General features: G+C 41.6%; 2 long non-coding RNA genes across 3 annotated transcripts; both read right to left on the bottom strand.

Annotated features, from left to right (window-relative positions):
• Positions 1-890: 890 nt before the first annotated feature.
• On the bottom strand, positions 891-4,753 carry LOC123091918 (uncharacterized). Its single transcript, XR_006443807.1, has 2 exons — positions 4,295-4,753; positions 891-4,058 (listed from the first exon to the last, which is right to left on the bottom strand). It is a non-coding gene; the product is annotated as an uncharacterized lncRNA (long non-coding RNA).
• Positions 4,754-7,616: 2,863 nt separating this feature from the next.
• Positions 7,617-8,669, bottom strand: LOC123094749 (uncharacterized). 2 transcript variants are annotated; one of them, XR_006445946.1, is made up of 4 exons: positions 8,640-8,669; positions 8,469-8,557; positions 7,830-8,138; positions 7,617-7,693 (listed from the first exon to the last, which is right to left on the bottom strand). It is a non-coding gene; the product is annotated as an uncharacterized lncRNA (long non-coding RNA). The 2 variants fall into 2 exon arrangements; XR_006445945.1 differs by lacking the exon at positions 7,617-7,693 and having other exon boundaries at positions 7,759-8,138.
• Positions 8,670-14,986: the final 6,317 nt, after the last annotated feature.

The raw sequence follows: 14,986 nt of genomic DNA, 5'->3' as shown, positions 1-14,986 counted from the left end.
GACGACCAGGAGTAGTTTAGAAGGATCCTAGGTAGGAGGTCTGCGCCTCTTTCGATCTGTATCCCAGTTTGTGTTAGCCATCTTATGGCAACTTGTTTAACTTATGTCTGTACTCAGATATTGTTGTTTCCGCTGACTCGTTTATGTTCGAACACTTGTATTCGAGCCCTCGAGGCCCCTGGCTTGTAATATGATGCTTGTATGACTTATTTTACTTTTAGAGTTGTGTTGTGATATCTTGATCGTACATATTTGCGTGCATGATTAGTGTATGATTGAATCGGGGGCGTCACAGCGGCCCATTTGAGGAGCTCGACTGGGTCACTTTCTTTTCACTGGTCACTTACAGGGTTGTTCGCCCGGTAAGTTTGGGGAGCCCGGCTGTAGATGCTCTAATTTGATCTAAGACATAAGAACCCTTCCGGCATTCTCAAGCCGAATCTTCACATGCCTATCTTTCAATGTGGTGTTGCCTGCACCATCAGATCGATGGGGATTTCCTTGTCTTTTGCTACGGAATCAAAATAATTGTAGTGAGAACTACATAATTTGTACAGAAAGACTATTTCAATCTCTTTGAAATTAAAATATTATGGTACATGAAGAAACAATCAAATGCAAGCACATAATATCGTAGACCCAGAAAAGGAACCTGATAATAATGATGTTCCCAGTATAGATCAGACCATCTCATCGAGTACACAGTGTGTTCTATCTCCGGATTCAGGTGAGACAAATGTTCAAGTTCATAGATTTCAGATTGCAACTCATGTATACAAAGTGGTGTTATGCATTTTGGCTGGACTGAAAGAGGGATCACAATTCTTTTATATACATTGCCATTTTCAAGTTGTGGAATCATGCACGTACCTTCATCCAAACAAAAGTAGTACTCAAGGTCTGAATTCAATTTCAAAGAACAAATCACATGCTGAAGTACATCTTCACACCTAAACTGTACATGTTCTAGTTTTGGAATTCAGAAGGTTACACAAAACCAAACACAAACCAACACCCCTTTTACTGAATCAATCAACGCAAGTTGACCATGCTACATATAGAAGGGAATAGGATCAGTTACATGGGGATCGCCCTGGTGACACAAAAATACACGACCTTGGTCAGAATGCCCATGATGCGGGGGCCCTTGCCATGGAGGAACATGTACACCACCGCCCAGGAGTCACTCCATCACATCAAGTGGCACACACCCACCATAAAAAAGTTAAGTGCCATACATTCAATATCTTTACCCCTGAAACCAAAATTTCATCATGTGAAATACATTTCCATTGTCTACTTCGTAAGAGTGGATTGGCCATTATCATATGGTTCACCAAAAGAAAATTTGAAGGATCATTACTGATCTATATGAAGTGCTTAAAAAGAAGGAAGTAATGAATGCTTGCTATATAACTGAAACTATACACAACTACATATAGTCCCTCCGTCCCAAAATAAGTGTCTCAACTTTGTACTAACTTTAGTACAAAGTTGTAGTATGGTTGATACACTTATTTTGGGATAGAGGGAGTAGTTCTTAATCCATGCTATACTATCTTCTATAGGTGGATGAGAATGATGCTCCAGGTCCGTACCAAACAACACAACAAAAAGTTCATATTTGAGTAAAACAACTACTGGCACAAATCATTCTATGAAATTACATTATCAATGAATTCTAAACTATCACCTTGTGTACAACTGAGTCATGACCAACAACAGAACCTAGATCAATCCTAAATAATTAACTTGAAAATACATCCAGATTTTGAGTAATACTCCCTCCGTCCGGAAATACTTGTCATCAAAATGGATGAAAATGGATGTATCTAGAACTAAAATACATCTAGATACATCTATTCCAATGACAAGTATTTCCGGACGGAGGGAGTATAAACCCTAGGACCGTACTATTATTGCAGACCCTGGAGGCCTAGATAGCATGCCATCCTCTAACATTTAGAGTGCACTCACATGCGAGAATAATTCTAGTAGTTAAATGACAATTTAGTTACTTGGCTAAATGGAAGATCGTCGAACCTGAATTAAATGATGAAGATATAAACTCTCGAAGATGATAACAAAAATTTAAATTAATTAGCAGTACCATAGTTGCAATCAGTCTCGTTATCAAGAGAGAACACTAATGAAGACATGACTATTAGAGCATTACTACAAACAAATTTGTCAATGTCATTCCCGACAGTGGTACAGGTCGGGCCAAGGGTTTTCACCCAAAACGAAAGGTGAGGGCACAATCCTTGGTGATGCCTCCAAGGAGGAGACCGATGCTTGCGAATACTGCGGTCACTGGCATCAACTCAATGAAGCAAAGCTTTCACCGAGCCGCTAACCACCAACTACATGAAGGCCCACCAGCAAACATAGCACATAATGAACAAATGGCAGCATAAAGCAAATAAATCATACGATGAACTTTGTAGGAAGAAAAAACTTACGTAATCGATCACACCACGTTGGTGCATCAGTCAGCATTATCTTTTTATCCTTTCTTCTCATGTTTCCTAGCCTTTGTTAGTTGTGTTCCAGAGCACCATGCGTTGGTTTGTTTTATCTATATAAAGCAGACAAAAGCTTATTTCCTAAATTTTCTAGTGTTGCTAATGTTTCACCTGAGATTAATCATACAAATTCATGTCCTTTTTGTGTGTTGCGATACTGTGATTAGTATTTTTGTGAGGATGGTTCACTGGTGGATCTTGACTTGTGGTTCTTGTGCAACTTATTTTTTGATTCTTTATGGCTAACTGCTAATCTTTGCTTTGCTCCAGTAGCAAACTGCACTGCACACCTCCATTCATATATTTTTACCGGGACAGTTTTTTTACCGAGACAGTTCACCTCATGTTGGAGGCATCGCGAACACTGAGATTTTATCATCGTTTATATAGATATAGAAGATAACTTTTGTTCCTGGTTGACTAATGCAAGTTAGTACATCATAAAAATCATAAAGCTCACACTACAATGTTTGTATCTATGATAAAAACTCAAAGGTGCCTACCCATCTGTGGATTAGATATGGCTACATCAAACATTGACAATATACATAATATCTAACAGCAGAATCAGGAACAAACTATAAGCCTCAATCGGCTACAATTTTCCACTTAACAATACTACACTTTCCTGCAACTGATTACACAAATAAAAGTCATTCAGTTGTTGCATTTTTCAGATTTCCATATCTGTAAGGTTAAATGTATTTTTAAATTTCAAACCTGCAAGGCTAATCTGTATCCATAGTGCAGTCCTTGTCCTGGAGTGTAGAAAAGAGTGACTGTTTATTAACTTTATTTCGTAAATATGTGTGTGTGTGTGTGTGTGTGTGTGTGTGTAGTATTAATTAAACATATTCTCTTTGAGCATGCATGAAAAGCATAGACTACACCCTGATTAATGATTCAGAAACATATTTCTTTGGGCATCTCAGTTCATAATAACACAAATCTGAAAAATAATAAATTCTGATACATTCAGTAGGCTATTATGCCAGTATGGTTAAAGAATCTGCAAACCGGCAATGTAGAATATGTATAGGCCATATGTTATTTTTCAGCTACGCACCAGGTCGGAAACAATTGCATATCTATCAATTGAGTGTTTGTTTCGACAGGAAACCTGCATGCAACACTATTTAGCAAGTCAACATATGCTTTAACAGTTATATAAACCAAACATAGTATAAAAGGCATGTGACTACTGTAACTGTAGCACATCCTTCTAGCTAACTGAAACAGTAACCATGAGATATAAAAAGGAAAATACTAACTATAAGCCTGTATATTGTATATCTTCAGGCTTGGCTCATACAGCACCAAACAATTTTAAAAAGGAGCTACGGCCAGAAAAATAAGGTAAGTGAAATAATCCATAGAATTTGGAAGAGAAGCTTGCTCTAGCCGGATGTGACATCCGACAACCATGTTGTCATGTGAGCATCTCCTCAAGCTGGTAATAGTTCACTGTGACACCTACTGCGCCATCTTTGACCCATCATGTATGAACATCAATTTACTCAATGTAGATCCAATCTGTTCATGAACGTATAATCAGTAATTTAACTTGAAGGTCACTTCTATGTGAGAAAAATTGGAGAAAATTCTGATAATAAACATCACAGCGCTGAAGCTCGTAGTTGCCGCGGTCGCCGCTAGCTTTTCGCTGAGATAACCCTGATTAGCCTGTTCCTCCACAATCCAGTGGAACTCCAGCCAGCACACCCACAAATCAATTCCACCTAGGTATCCTTCAGAAAGAAGAAAAGTACCTTCCCAGGCATCCACCCAAGGCCGGATCAACTACGTGATTCTTCAGGTGCTTCTGCGACTCCGCTCCATGAGTGTGGCATGGCACAGCCGATGTAGGAGAGGAGACGGGATGGAGGTGGGGAGCTGCTGCTTCTTTGATCTGGTGCTTGATGGGAGAGGACAGGCGCCGCACCCATCCTCACCTCCATGTCTCTTCACAGGAGCTCAACCCTGCCGCTCTCTCCTACGCGGGAACACGATGATCCGGGGCTTTGCCAACAGGAAAACGGCGGAGGCGCCCAACCCTATTTCGTGCGAGAGAGAGATGTAAGAAGGGGGAGGGGGATCCTCAACGCCGGCGACCGGCACAACACCGGATCGAGCGTCATGTGGGATCGGGCGCTCGTGGCGGCTGGATCCGGAGGCGAGGGAGAGCTTGTGCTCTTTTTTTAGAATTGGGAGCCTGTGTGTGTTTGTGGGCCGCGAGTTGAATATCAGAATTTACAGGGTTTTTTAGAAAACATCCTGAGCGAAACATTTTCTCACTTTAATAAAGGATGGCGGGTTGAATAGAAAAAACAGCAGGCGGTTTTTTTCAAAAGCGCCACGACGGTGAACCCAAGAAGTCAATCTGTGCTTTATTATTACTAGCAAATATGCCCGTGCGTTGCAACGGGAGACAAAAAATTATGGCTAACAAAATAAGTACTCCCTCCGTTCGGAATTACTTGTCATAGAAATGGATGTATTTAGAAATTTTTTAGTTTTAGATACATCTATTTCTGTGGCAAGTAATTCGGAACAGAGGGGGTATGACATAATATCCTGATATATGAGTGTACACTATTTTAACACAGTGGCTCACCATGTTGTCATTTTATGTCCTCATCCTAGCCGATGATGGTCGCGATGTGCACGTGATCACAATGCATTCGACGCGGTAAATCCCAAAGCTATGAGTTTGCCAGTGCATGCCACACTTGTCATTATGTTGCACAAGGGGACGTTTAAAACTTTAAAAATAAATCTCATACCACGAACTACTCTCAACACCAAGATATATAAAGACTTTCCAAAAACTAATCGAATTCTAGACATAAAATACTTTTGAATCAATGAACAATTTTCCAAATCGACAAACATTTTTTTTGAAATTTTTTATTTTCTCAAAAAACATCATGAACATTAGTTTTGATTACAAAAAAAATTAGATGCATGAACCGGTTTCAAACTCATTAACATTTTTTGACTCAACAACCATTTTTTGAATTGATGATATTTTTAGATTGGGGAACAAAATTTTAAAAATCAAATGTTTTATTTTTATTTTTGTGAACATTTTCTAAAATGCCATGGAATTGTTTTTCGGATTCCCGAATATGTTTTGAATACATGATCATTTTTTCAAAATCATGAACATGATTTTATTTCCCAACCAGTTTTCCAAATTGTGATTTTTGTACAACTTTGCGAACAGTTTTGCAAAACCACCAACATTTTTTGAATCTGCAAAATTTTTATGATTTTCTAAATTCGCATATATTTTATGATTTTTCAAACATTTTTTTTAAAACTCACAGCTTTTAGAATATTAAAACCCGAATTAATTTAAAAAAGAAAGAAAACAGAAAAGACAAATAAGTAAAATGAGAAGAAACAGGGGAGTAAAGCCATGGGCCGGCCCATGAACGCATACATGGATGAGAAAAGAAAGATTAAATTTGTGCAAGCTGGGGATCGAACCCTACCCTCCTCGGTGGAGGAACGATCGGCCAACCACCCTGCTGCTTGTTGTTCTGCCACTTCTACTCGTCGCGCCCCTATAAATCAGCGAATGAGGTGGCGATTTTTAGTCCGAAAACTTGAATCGTTTTCCACTTACGGGTGGCATTGGTGGGTAATTTTTACCACCTTGAAGGGTAATTTCAATGACGGACGACCAGAAGCGATAGCCGCTTTATTAGTAGGTAAAGACTAGCACACATGCCCGTGCGTTGCAACGGGAGAAAAAGAAATCCAAATGCCCCCATTAAACATCAAAACATGTTCAAGACCCCACAGATCCACGTCCGTTCTTTGAAAGTGGGAACATGAGTGAAACGGGGTGGATAGGGGATAGAAGATCAACAAGTAGAAAAACATTCCTTGTTTTACTATCATTCCTAACAAAATGATCTATAGATAAAATTGTACAGTATTCTAAATAAGTGTATAGCTACAAAGAAAATGATCATATATAGTAGAATGTGAACATTATCTAGCCAACCATTTTGTAATGATATGTTCACAAACTTTAGTTGTATTATTATTATTACTGGCTCGTGTATCATTCTCTTCCATAGAAATCATACAACAAAAAGCTTGAGAACGCAAATGACCAACATACTCTAAATCAGTTCTCATACACACACTCTATAATATAAAATCAGACCATATACTTTGTAATGAAGCTATCTATAACATTGTAATGGGATTAAAATTAGCTAGCTAGTATCGTATGTCTGCAAACTTGTCATCTTAATTATGCAAAAACAAAAAATCTGAAGCTAGCGGAGCATAAATGGTTTGGTGCCCCTTGGGTTGTTTTCTTGTCCTAACATCACATGGAGGATGTACCAAGGGTTCAGCATTGAGCTTTGATTTACCTCCATTATCCCCGTGATACTGGTGTTTGTGATGAACTAAATAGACAATTTCTTGTGCTGGGATGATTCATGTATAGATAAGATGATCTTCGCAACAACTACCATCATGCATGAGCCATGGGTAACATCCAAAATTTCCCAAAGCAGCCATGTTTTTATGTCTATTCTGTTGCTTATTTCCCTCTGAAAATTGACAAACATCCACACTTCTAGTCTTATATCCCTATGAAAATCTATTTAACATACACAAATCTGCTTTTGGAGTAATAAATTATAACCCATAAATAAGAAAAAATTAACTTAATTAGTTTTACCAATCTACATAACAAAATTTGATTTATCCATTACCGATTAACTGTAACACAGACAATCAAGTCGCACACTCACACCTCAAATCTTGAGGCATACGCAGTCTGTTGAAGCCTCAAACATAGAACCATGTCATGTGAACTTCCAATAGAAAATTAGGACTCCATTTGCCTGTTTGATCCTTACCAGTTTATTAGTTCCGCATCTGTCAATTCCATGATCTTCCACAATGCTTCCAACCGCTTCATAACTCCTATCGGTCCCTCGAGGTGGAAATTTTCACGCTGAGATGCAACAGAATTTATATCATGCATTAAGTCATGCAAAAATACCAACCTAACGTATGCCAGTATGGTTTGACATAAATACAAATTACCATCCTTCTCAGTAGCATCTCAAAACACTAAAAGGCATCTGGATCATCCTCGTATAGAACAACAAAAGAGGAAACCAGATCGCTCATACCTACACTCAACTTGTACCATTTAGGCAGTTTAAATAATTAAAGCAAAATGATGCAATTTTCCATTGAAATGCAAACCTTGACAGTATCCAGGGGAGGGATCAACCCATGCATAAAATGGAAGTATATCTGACAAACCTTCAGCCGCCGCTTGAACCCCGCAGGTCGCCGCCCATGGAGCCGCTCGTCGCCAGCCCCTCCAGAATCGCCAGATCCAGCCGCCTCCGCTCCATTACCGGTGTCGGGCCTCACGAGCTCCTCCCCTCGTCCTCCTACATCGACCCGAGCCGCCATGGACGGCCGCTGTGTCCGCGTTGACTGCGGGCGAACGCGCTCGTCCGACGCATATGGCCCCGCCTCCGCGCCTCCCCTCCTGCTCCTCTCGTCCGCCATGTGCTCGCCGTCGTCGTCCTGCTCCCGATCAGATCGGGAGCGCCGCCGCTCGATCTGCAGCACAAAAAGAATATCAAACAGTTTTTTCTTAACTCAAATATAGTTCACGCGGGTTAATTTATTGTTTCATGTGCACATATTGATCAAATAAATTCCTCCAATCTAGCTAATTGTACTGCTGGATTCTGGTGGTCATTCTGAATGTACAGATTTGTTGTGAGAATCTGTGAACTAATATGGATCTGTTGACGAACTATAACTTAGCACTATATCTGGTTCTTGCTATCAGTTTTATTTTGGTCATCCAAGTGGATATATACACCAGTCATGCAGCCACAGTCTGCACTATTTGGTTAATGAGAACGGGAGGAGCACAACACTGACCCCATCGCTTATCTAAGCCAGCTTCAGGTCCACCATGGCCACCTACACCGAGCACCATATCACGTCCCCGAGCTTAGTTGTCGATTCATCTACACCAACCCAATCACCACAAACAGGGATACAATCAGATTTAATAAGAGATAGCTCCATGACCATGAGGAAAGCACGAACCGTGGGACCAGCCCATAGGCGGCCGCGCTGTGATAGAGGCGAGGGTCCCGATCTTTCGATGAGATGATAACTATCAATTTGGTGGAGACGACTTTGACGATCCGACTACAAACGTGCACGATGTTGCGCCTTAGCAATCGCTAAACCAATCTCCTGAGGTTACTGACGATGCTGGAAGCATGATCAGCCTGACCACGAAGGTCTATTCCTGCAAGCAATCGAAGAACGAGCAAGAATATGATAAAGCAATCTAAATATTGCGAATATATATGAAGTATTGATAATGGTGGGGATCCATAAGCAGTCTTGGTCTGGTCGTTGGACACAAACGAAGTACACGAAGTTGCAATGGCTAACTTTTGACTAAACAAATCCCAAGAAAAAAGCTACTAGATGGATCTACTTATATAGGAGCAAGGGGTGGCGGCCAAGGAGGTGGGAGGACGTCCCAAGGCAGCCTAAAACTAACCCTAGGTCGTACAAGGCTCATGGGCCCAAGTGGAGGTGATGCAACACCTTTGGGCTTGTAGTTTGACTCGGATTCTGCTGCAACGTTAGATTGTTTCGTCCGTAACTCAACGCTCCGGACGAATTTGAAGATGAATCCAATTGGGATGGAAAGAGCACAAAATCTAGTTTCCAACAAAAAAAGAATCACCCAATTCGGAGTCCGTATGAAAAAGTTGTTGGCGTTTTGAGTCAGGTATGTCTGTGTAGTCCGAATCTGAATCCAGAACGTGAGAGACTTGTACTCTATCTTCTCTTGGCCCAAAAGTGACGTGAGAGGACTTTTTGAACACAACCTAAACATCTCCTTTTCCCTTATCTTCATATGTTGATTGTACAAATGTCCCATACACCTGCAATTAGATAAAACACAAAAGTGTGTGAAGTATTTTTGTTCTGGATAACATAAATAGACTATTGAATAGTTTGCATTAGAAATCACCTGACAAATATGCATGTATGCAATATTTTTGGTCATATCCAAGGTAGTCATGTCCTCATCATCCTCCCCTTTTTGAAAACAAAGTCGTCCTCGGCATTGCTTAATCTGAAATGTGGCTAACAAAAGAGACAAGGTGTACATGTTGTATATGTATATGTCATCCATTTTAACTTCCCTTGATTTTTGCACATATGTCACATGTATACATGAGTAACTTTCATTGTTCATAAAATCTAAAGCCAAAAAATTATCACAAGAAGTAGAAGGCATGAAAATATTGCAACTCAGTTTGCACATATAAGTGAAGCTCTTATTCACGTCAAAAGATTGGTAATGTTCATCATTAAACCATCCTAACTTCGATGAATAAACCTTACTTGCATCAAATTTACATGCTACAACATGCTTAAATAAGCAAACATGCAATAAGTCATTGGACACAGAATCATCATCAAGATTAGAGGTCATATCAAAATTATTAAACAGTGGTTCTTTTGCATCAACAGTTAATTCAATGGGTGCACTCAAAATTGTTGATATTTCAGTTGTTTGATCACATGACGCATTCATGATAGTAACAAGAGTCTCTAAAATAGGTGGTGTGCTCAAATCAATAGGTAACTCAACACATGATACATTCAAGTTAACTAGGCATGCTTCATTCTCATGTGAAGTTATATCTTCAAGACCTTTATTGTTACCTTGCAGAGATGTAGCTGATGTAGGTACGGACGTTGACAATGTACCATACTCTTGAGATGATATCGCGCTCACAATCCAAGGTGGGGCTGCTCTAGTAGGTGCAATAGTGGAGTAACCAACCGGCGGTGGTGAGCATGAACTGGAATAATAGTTGTTGTAGTCACCCAATGCATCCTCCTGTATTTGTCTCTCAAAGGTACAAGCACGGACATACATACCAGTAATGCAACAAGGAATATACTGAAATCTTGCCTGAATATCATGGTTCAAACCACCAAAAAATCTATTCATTGTATCATCCTCAGATTCTTCTATGTCACAATGATGCATATAAGATTTGAACTCTTGGTAGTAAGCACGAACAGTGTTACTGCCTTATTTTAATTGCTCCAATTTGCGACGCAATTCACGACGATAGTAAGAAGGAAAAAATTGTTGTCTCATTACAGCTTTCAAAACTTTCCAAGTTGTGGGTTGGTTATCAATGTTTTTCTTACAATGTACACTCCACCAAACAGAAGCAAAACCAGTAAATGCTCTAATGGTAGCTCGTACTCTCTCAAGTTCAAAAATATCATGGTGACTAAAAACTTGTTCTACTTCAAGCTCCCAAGCTAGATAAATAGCAGGATTAAATCTACCCTCAAATGATGGTAAAGAGATAACCTGACCATATGCTTATGTGTGTTGTCCCAACTCTCGTGATGGTGAAGATGTGTCCGTCATCCAAGAACTTCTATCTCTGGAACTTGTCATGATTAGTAGAAACAAGAACCAAAATTCAAGAATAATGTTCCTATGAACTACTAGGATGTGGTTGTAAAGTGCTCACAGTAAAGCAAATATCAATATTTTACAAGTTCTTACCATGCGGCAGGTGGTGACAGGCAACCAGCGGTGTCAAATAACTCCGAAGATTGTGTAAAACGATTGCCAGGGGAACGTACGTATACACGGTGTAGAAATATGTGGAGCTGGGTTGGCTATATATGGTAGCAAAAGATTAGCAATAATCAATTCAGAGATGCAATGTTGAATAAACGCTCAACGACGGTACTGTGCTGGTCCTAGGCTAGACCAAACTAGAGACGCGAGCCTAGAACACTAATGAGGTCACGTCGTAGCACAACTAGCATCAATAAAGGATATGAAGTAGCTCTGGACAGCAAGATATAAGTGAAGATCATAATAGCAGTAGACCTATTTAGAAGCTGATGTTGAGGTGCCAAATACTGAACTAGCTTCTGCAACTATTTAGATGCGGCTTGTCGCTAGCTTTCATTTGAGTACTCGCGGAGCCAAAACAAACTTCATATGAGGAAGTTATGCCTGTTTTACTAAACAGTGCACAAAACAGATTCCAATCTGAATTCAACTACGAGATTGAGTCTAGATAGATCCGAATTTTGTTTTTTTTCTCCTCTCTTTTTTTTCTCACACTTTTTTTCTTTTCCTTTCTTTTTTTTCTCTGACTTTTTTTTTACTTTTTTTCTCTCGTTTTTTTTCTCTATCTTTTTTTCTCTCTCCCTCTTTGCAAAACAAACTAGATAAGATGTAGATTGGATCAAGCGAAAATGGGAACGATCTCAATTATGATTATGACAATGAACGGTGGGTAGCACGTGGAGGAAATTGATGGATGGGTGGTGGACAGCGGAAGGGATAACGATGCAGCAGCGACGTGACTAATGTGAACAGAACTCGAAACTCTAAACGACCTAGACACTAAGACCAGCAACTCGACACGACGATGCAACCGATAATTCAACTATGCAAGCAATGAAAAGAAAATTGCAAAGGCTCAGACTGGCTTGGACAAAGGATGAATAGATCTAACTCTTTTTTGTGGATTTTTCTTGAACAATAGGTAAGAAAATAAATCCAATCTAGGAAAACTGGAAATTCTCACCGAGCAACCTGAAAATTGATACCACTTGATAGAGGCGAGGGTCCCGATCTTTCGATGAGATGATAACTATCGATTTGGTGGAGACGACTTTGACGATCCGACTACAAACGTGCACGACGTTGCGCCTTAGCAATCGCTAAACCAATCTCCTGAGGTTACTGACGATGTTGGAAGCATGATCAGCCTGACCACGAAGGTCTATTCCTGCAAGCAATCAAAGAACGAGCAAGAATATGATAAAGCAATCTAAATATTGCGAATATATATGAAGTATTGATAATGGTGGGGATCCGTAAGCGGTCTTGGTCTGGTCGTTGGACACAAACGAAGTACACGAAATTGCAATGGCTAACTTTTAACTAAAAAAATCCCACGGAAAAAGCTACTAGATGGATCTACTTATATAGGAGCAAGGGGTGGCGGCCAAGGAGGTGGGAGGACGTCCCAAGGCAGCCTAAAACTAACCCTAGGTCGTACAAGGCTCATGGGCCCAAGTGGAGGTGATGCAACACCTTTGGGCTTGTAGTTTGACTCGGATTCTGCTGCAACGTTAGATTGTTTCGTCCGTAACTCAACGCTTCGGACGAATTTGAAGGTGAATCCAATTGGGATGGAAAGAGCATGAAATCTAGTTTCCAACAAAAAAAGAATCACCCAATTTGGAGTCCGTATGAAAAAGTTGTTGGCGTTTTGAGTCAGGTATGTCTATGCAGTCCGAATCTGAATCCAGAACGTGAGAGACTTGGACTCTATCTTCTCTTGGCCCAAAAGTGACGTGAGAGGACTTTTTGAACACAACCTAAACATCTCCTTTTCCCTTATCTTCATATGTGGATTGTACAAATGTCCCATACACCTGCAATTAGACAAAACACAAAAGTGTGTGAAGTATTTTTGTTCTGGATAACATAAATAGACTATTGAATAGTTTGCATTAGAAATCACCTGACAAATATGCATGTATGCAATATTTTTGGTCGTATCCAAGGTAGTCATGTCCTCATCACGCTGGAGCACATCCGGTCGTCCGCGTATCCAAGAGCTAATCGGGGCAAGGTGGTCGGTGTTGGGCGACTGCAGCGACGGCCATGTAACCGGGATGCGAGGAAGAAGGAATCGGTAGGCGGTGTGATGCCCTCGTCCTCCGGTGTGTAGTCCGATCTGTCCCCGTCATCCTCGTCCCCTCCTCCGCCGCCTCCACCTCCCTCTCGTACTCCTACTGGCTCCTCTGCCGCCTCCACCTTCCTCTCCTCCTCCTCCTACCAGCTCCTTCGCTGTCTCCACCACCCTCTCCTCGTCCTACCACCTGTTGCCTGTGGCGGCGCGGAGTGTGCCGAGCAGCCCGTCGCAGTCGGCGGCACGCGCTCGAGACGGCCGGCGCGATCCCGGAGCGCGGCGGCCTGGGCCTCGACGTCGGCAAGCTGCACGCGGAGGACTCGGAGACACGGGGAGGAGGGTGCGACGGACGATGCGGGCCGGCGGCGGGGAGGCGGCGGATCCAGATGGGGGTGCGAGGCGTGGTCGATTGACTCGGGGGTGGTTTTTTTTGTCAAGCGTGTCCACGCGTGGGGCAGAAATCCAAAACGTTTTTCCACGGGTGGACTGCGGGATCAATTATTAAAAATCAAAGGGAGATTTACGGAAAAACAGCACGACGGTGAACCCGGAGACCCAATCCGTGCTTTATTATTAGGGAGAGATTAATGATTAATTAGGGAGAGACTAACAAAAGGACTCGTGCGTTGCAACGGGAGAAAAGAAATCCTTATCATTAAAAAAATTGCAAAGGAAAATTCTCCGCACATTCTTCTCCGTGGAGCAATAGTTCTTCTCAAATATGCCCATGTGTTGTAACGGGAGAAAACACAATAAAACGACCCAAAACCCTGCCCATTTGCTCCACCCACACACACATGTCCACGTACTCTATTTCTACATCCTCCATTTGAACACAACACCCCACTCGTGTTACGGCTTATTCTCTCTCTATGTCAACATATTAGAAACTAAAATAATGTAATTAAAAATCAAGTGTCCACAATATTCTCATAAAATGCAAATGTTGAAAGGCTACGCTACACAATATAGTATAAAGCGGAATTTGTTGGGGAACGTAGTAATTTCAAAAAAATTCCTACGCACACGCAAGATCATGGTGATGATATAGCAACGAGGGGAGAGTGTTGTCTACGTACCCTCGTAGACCGAAGCGGAAGCGTTGACGCAACATAGAGGAAGTAGTCGTATGTCCTCCGGTTCAACCGATCCAAGTACCGTTACTCCGGCACCTCCGAGTTCTTGACACGCGTACAGCTCGATGACGCACCCTCGATCTCTGATCCAGCAGAGGCGCCGAGGGGGAGTTCCGTCAGCACGACGGCGTGGTGACGATCTTGATGTTCTCCTGTTGCAGGGCTTCGCCTAAGCACCGCTACAATATGACCGAGGTATAATATCGTGGAGGGGGGCACCGCACACGGCTAAGGAACGATCAATGATCAACTTGTGTGTTCTAGGGTGCCCCCCTACCCCCGTATATAAAGGAGGGAGGGAGGAGGTGGCCGGCCCTAGGGGGGCGCGCCATGAGGAGGGGGAAACCTACTCCAAGTAGGTTTCCCTCTCTTTTCCTTATCTTATTTGGAGGGGGAAGGAAAGAGTACTAGTATTAGGAAGTAGTACTAGTAGTAGTAATAGGAAGAGGGGGAAGGAGAAAGGAAAGGGGGGGCCGGCCCCCCTCCCCAATTCGGATTGGGCTTGGGGGGCGCGCCCCCTTCCCTTGCTCCTTCT

This window comes from Triticum aestivum, chromosome 4B (assembly GCF_018294505.1).
Source record: "Triticum aestivum cultivar Chinese Spring chromosome 4B, IWGSC CS RefSeq v2.1, whole genome shotgun sequence".
Lineage (NCBI taxonomy): Eukaryota > Viridiplantae > Streptophyta > Magnoliopsida > Poales > Poaceae > Triticum > Triticum aestivum.
This window is presented reverse-complemented; position numbering and strand designations above follow the sequence as displayed.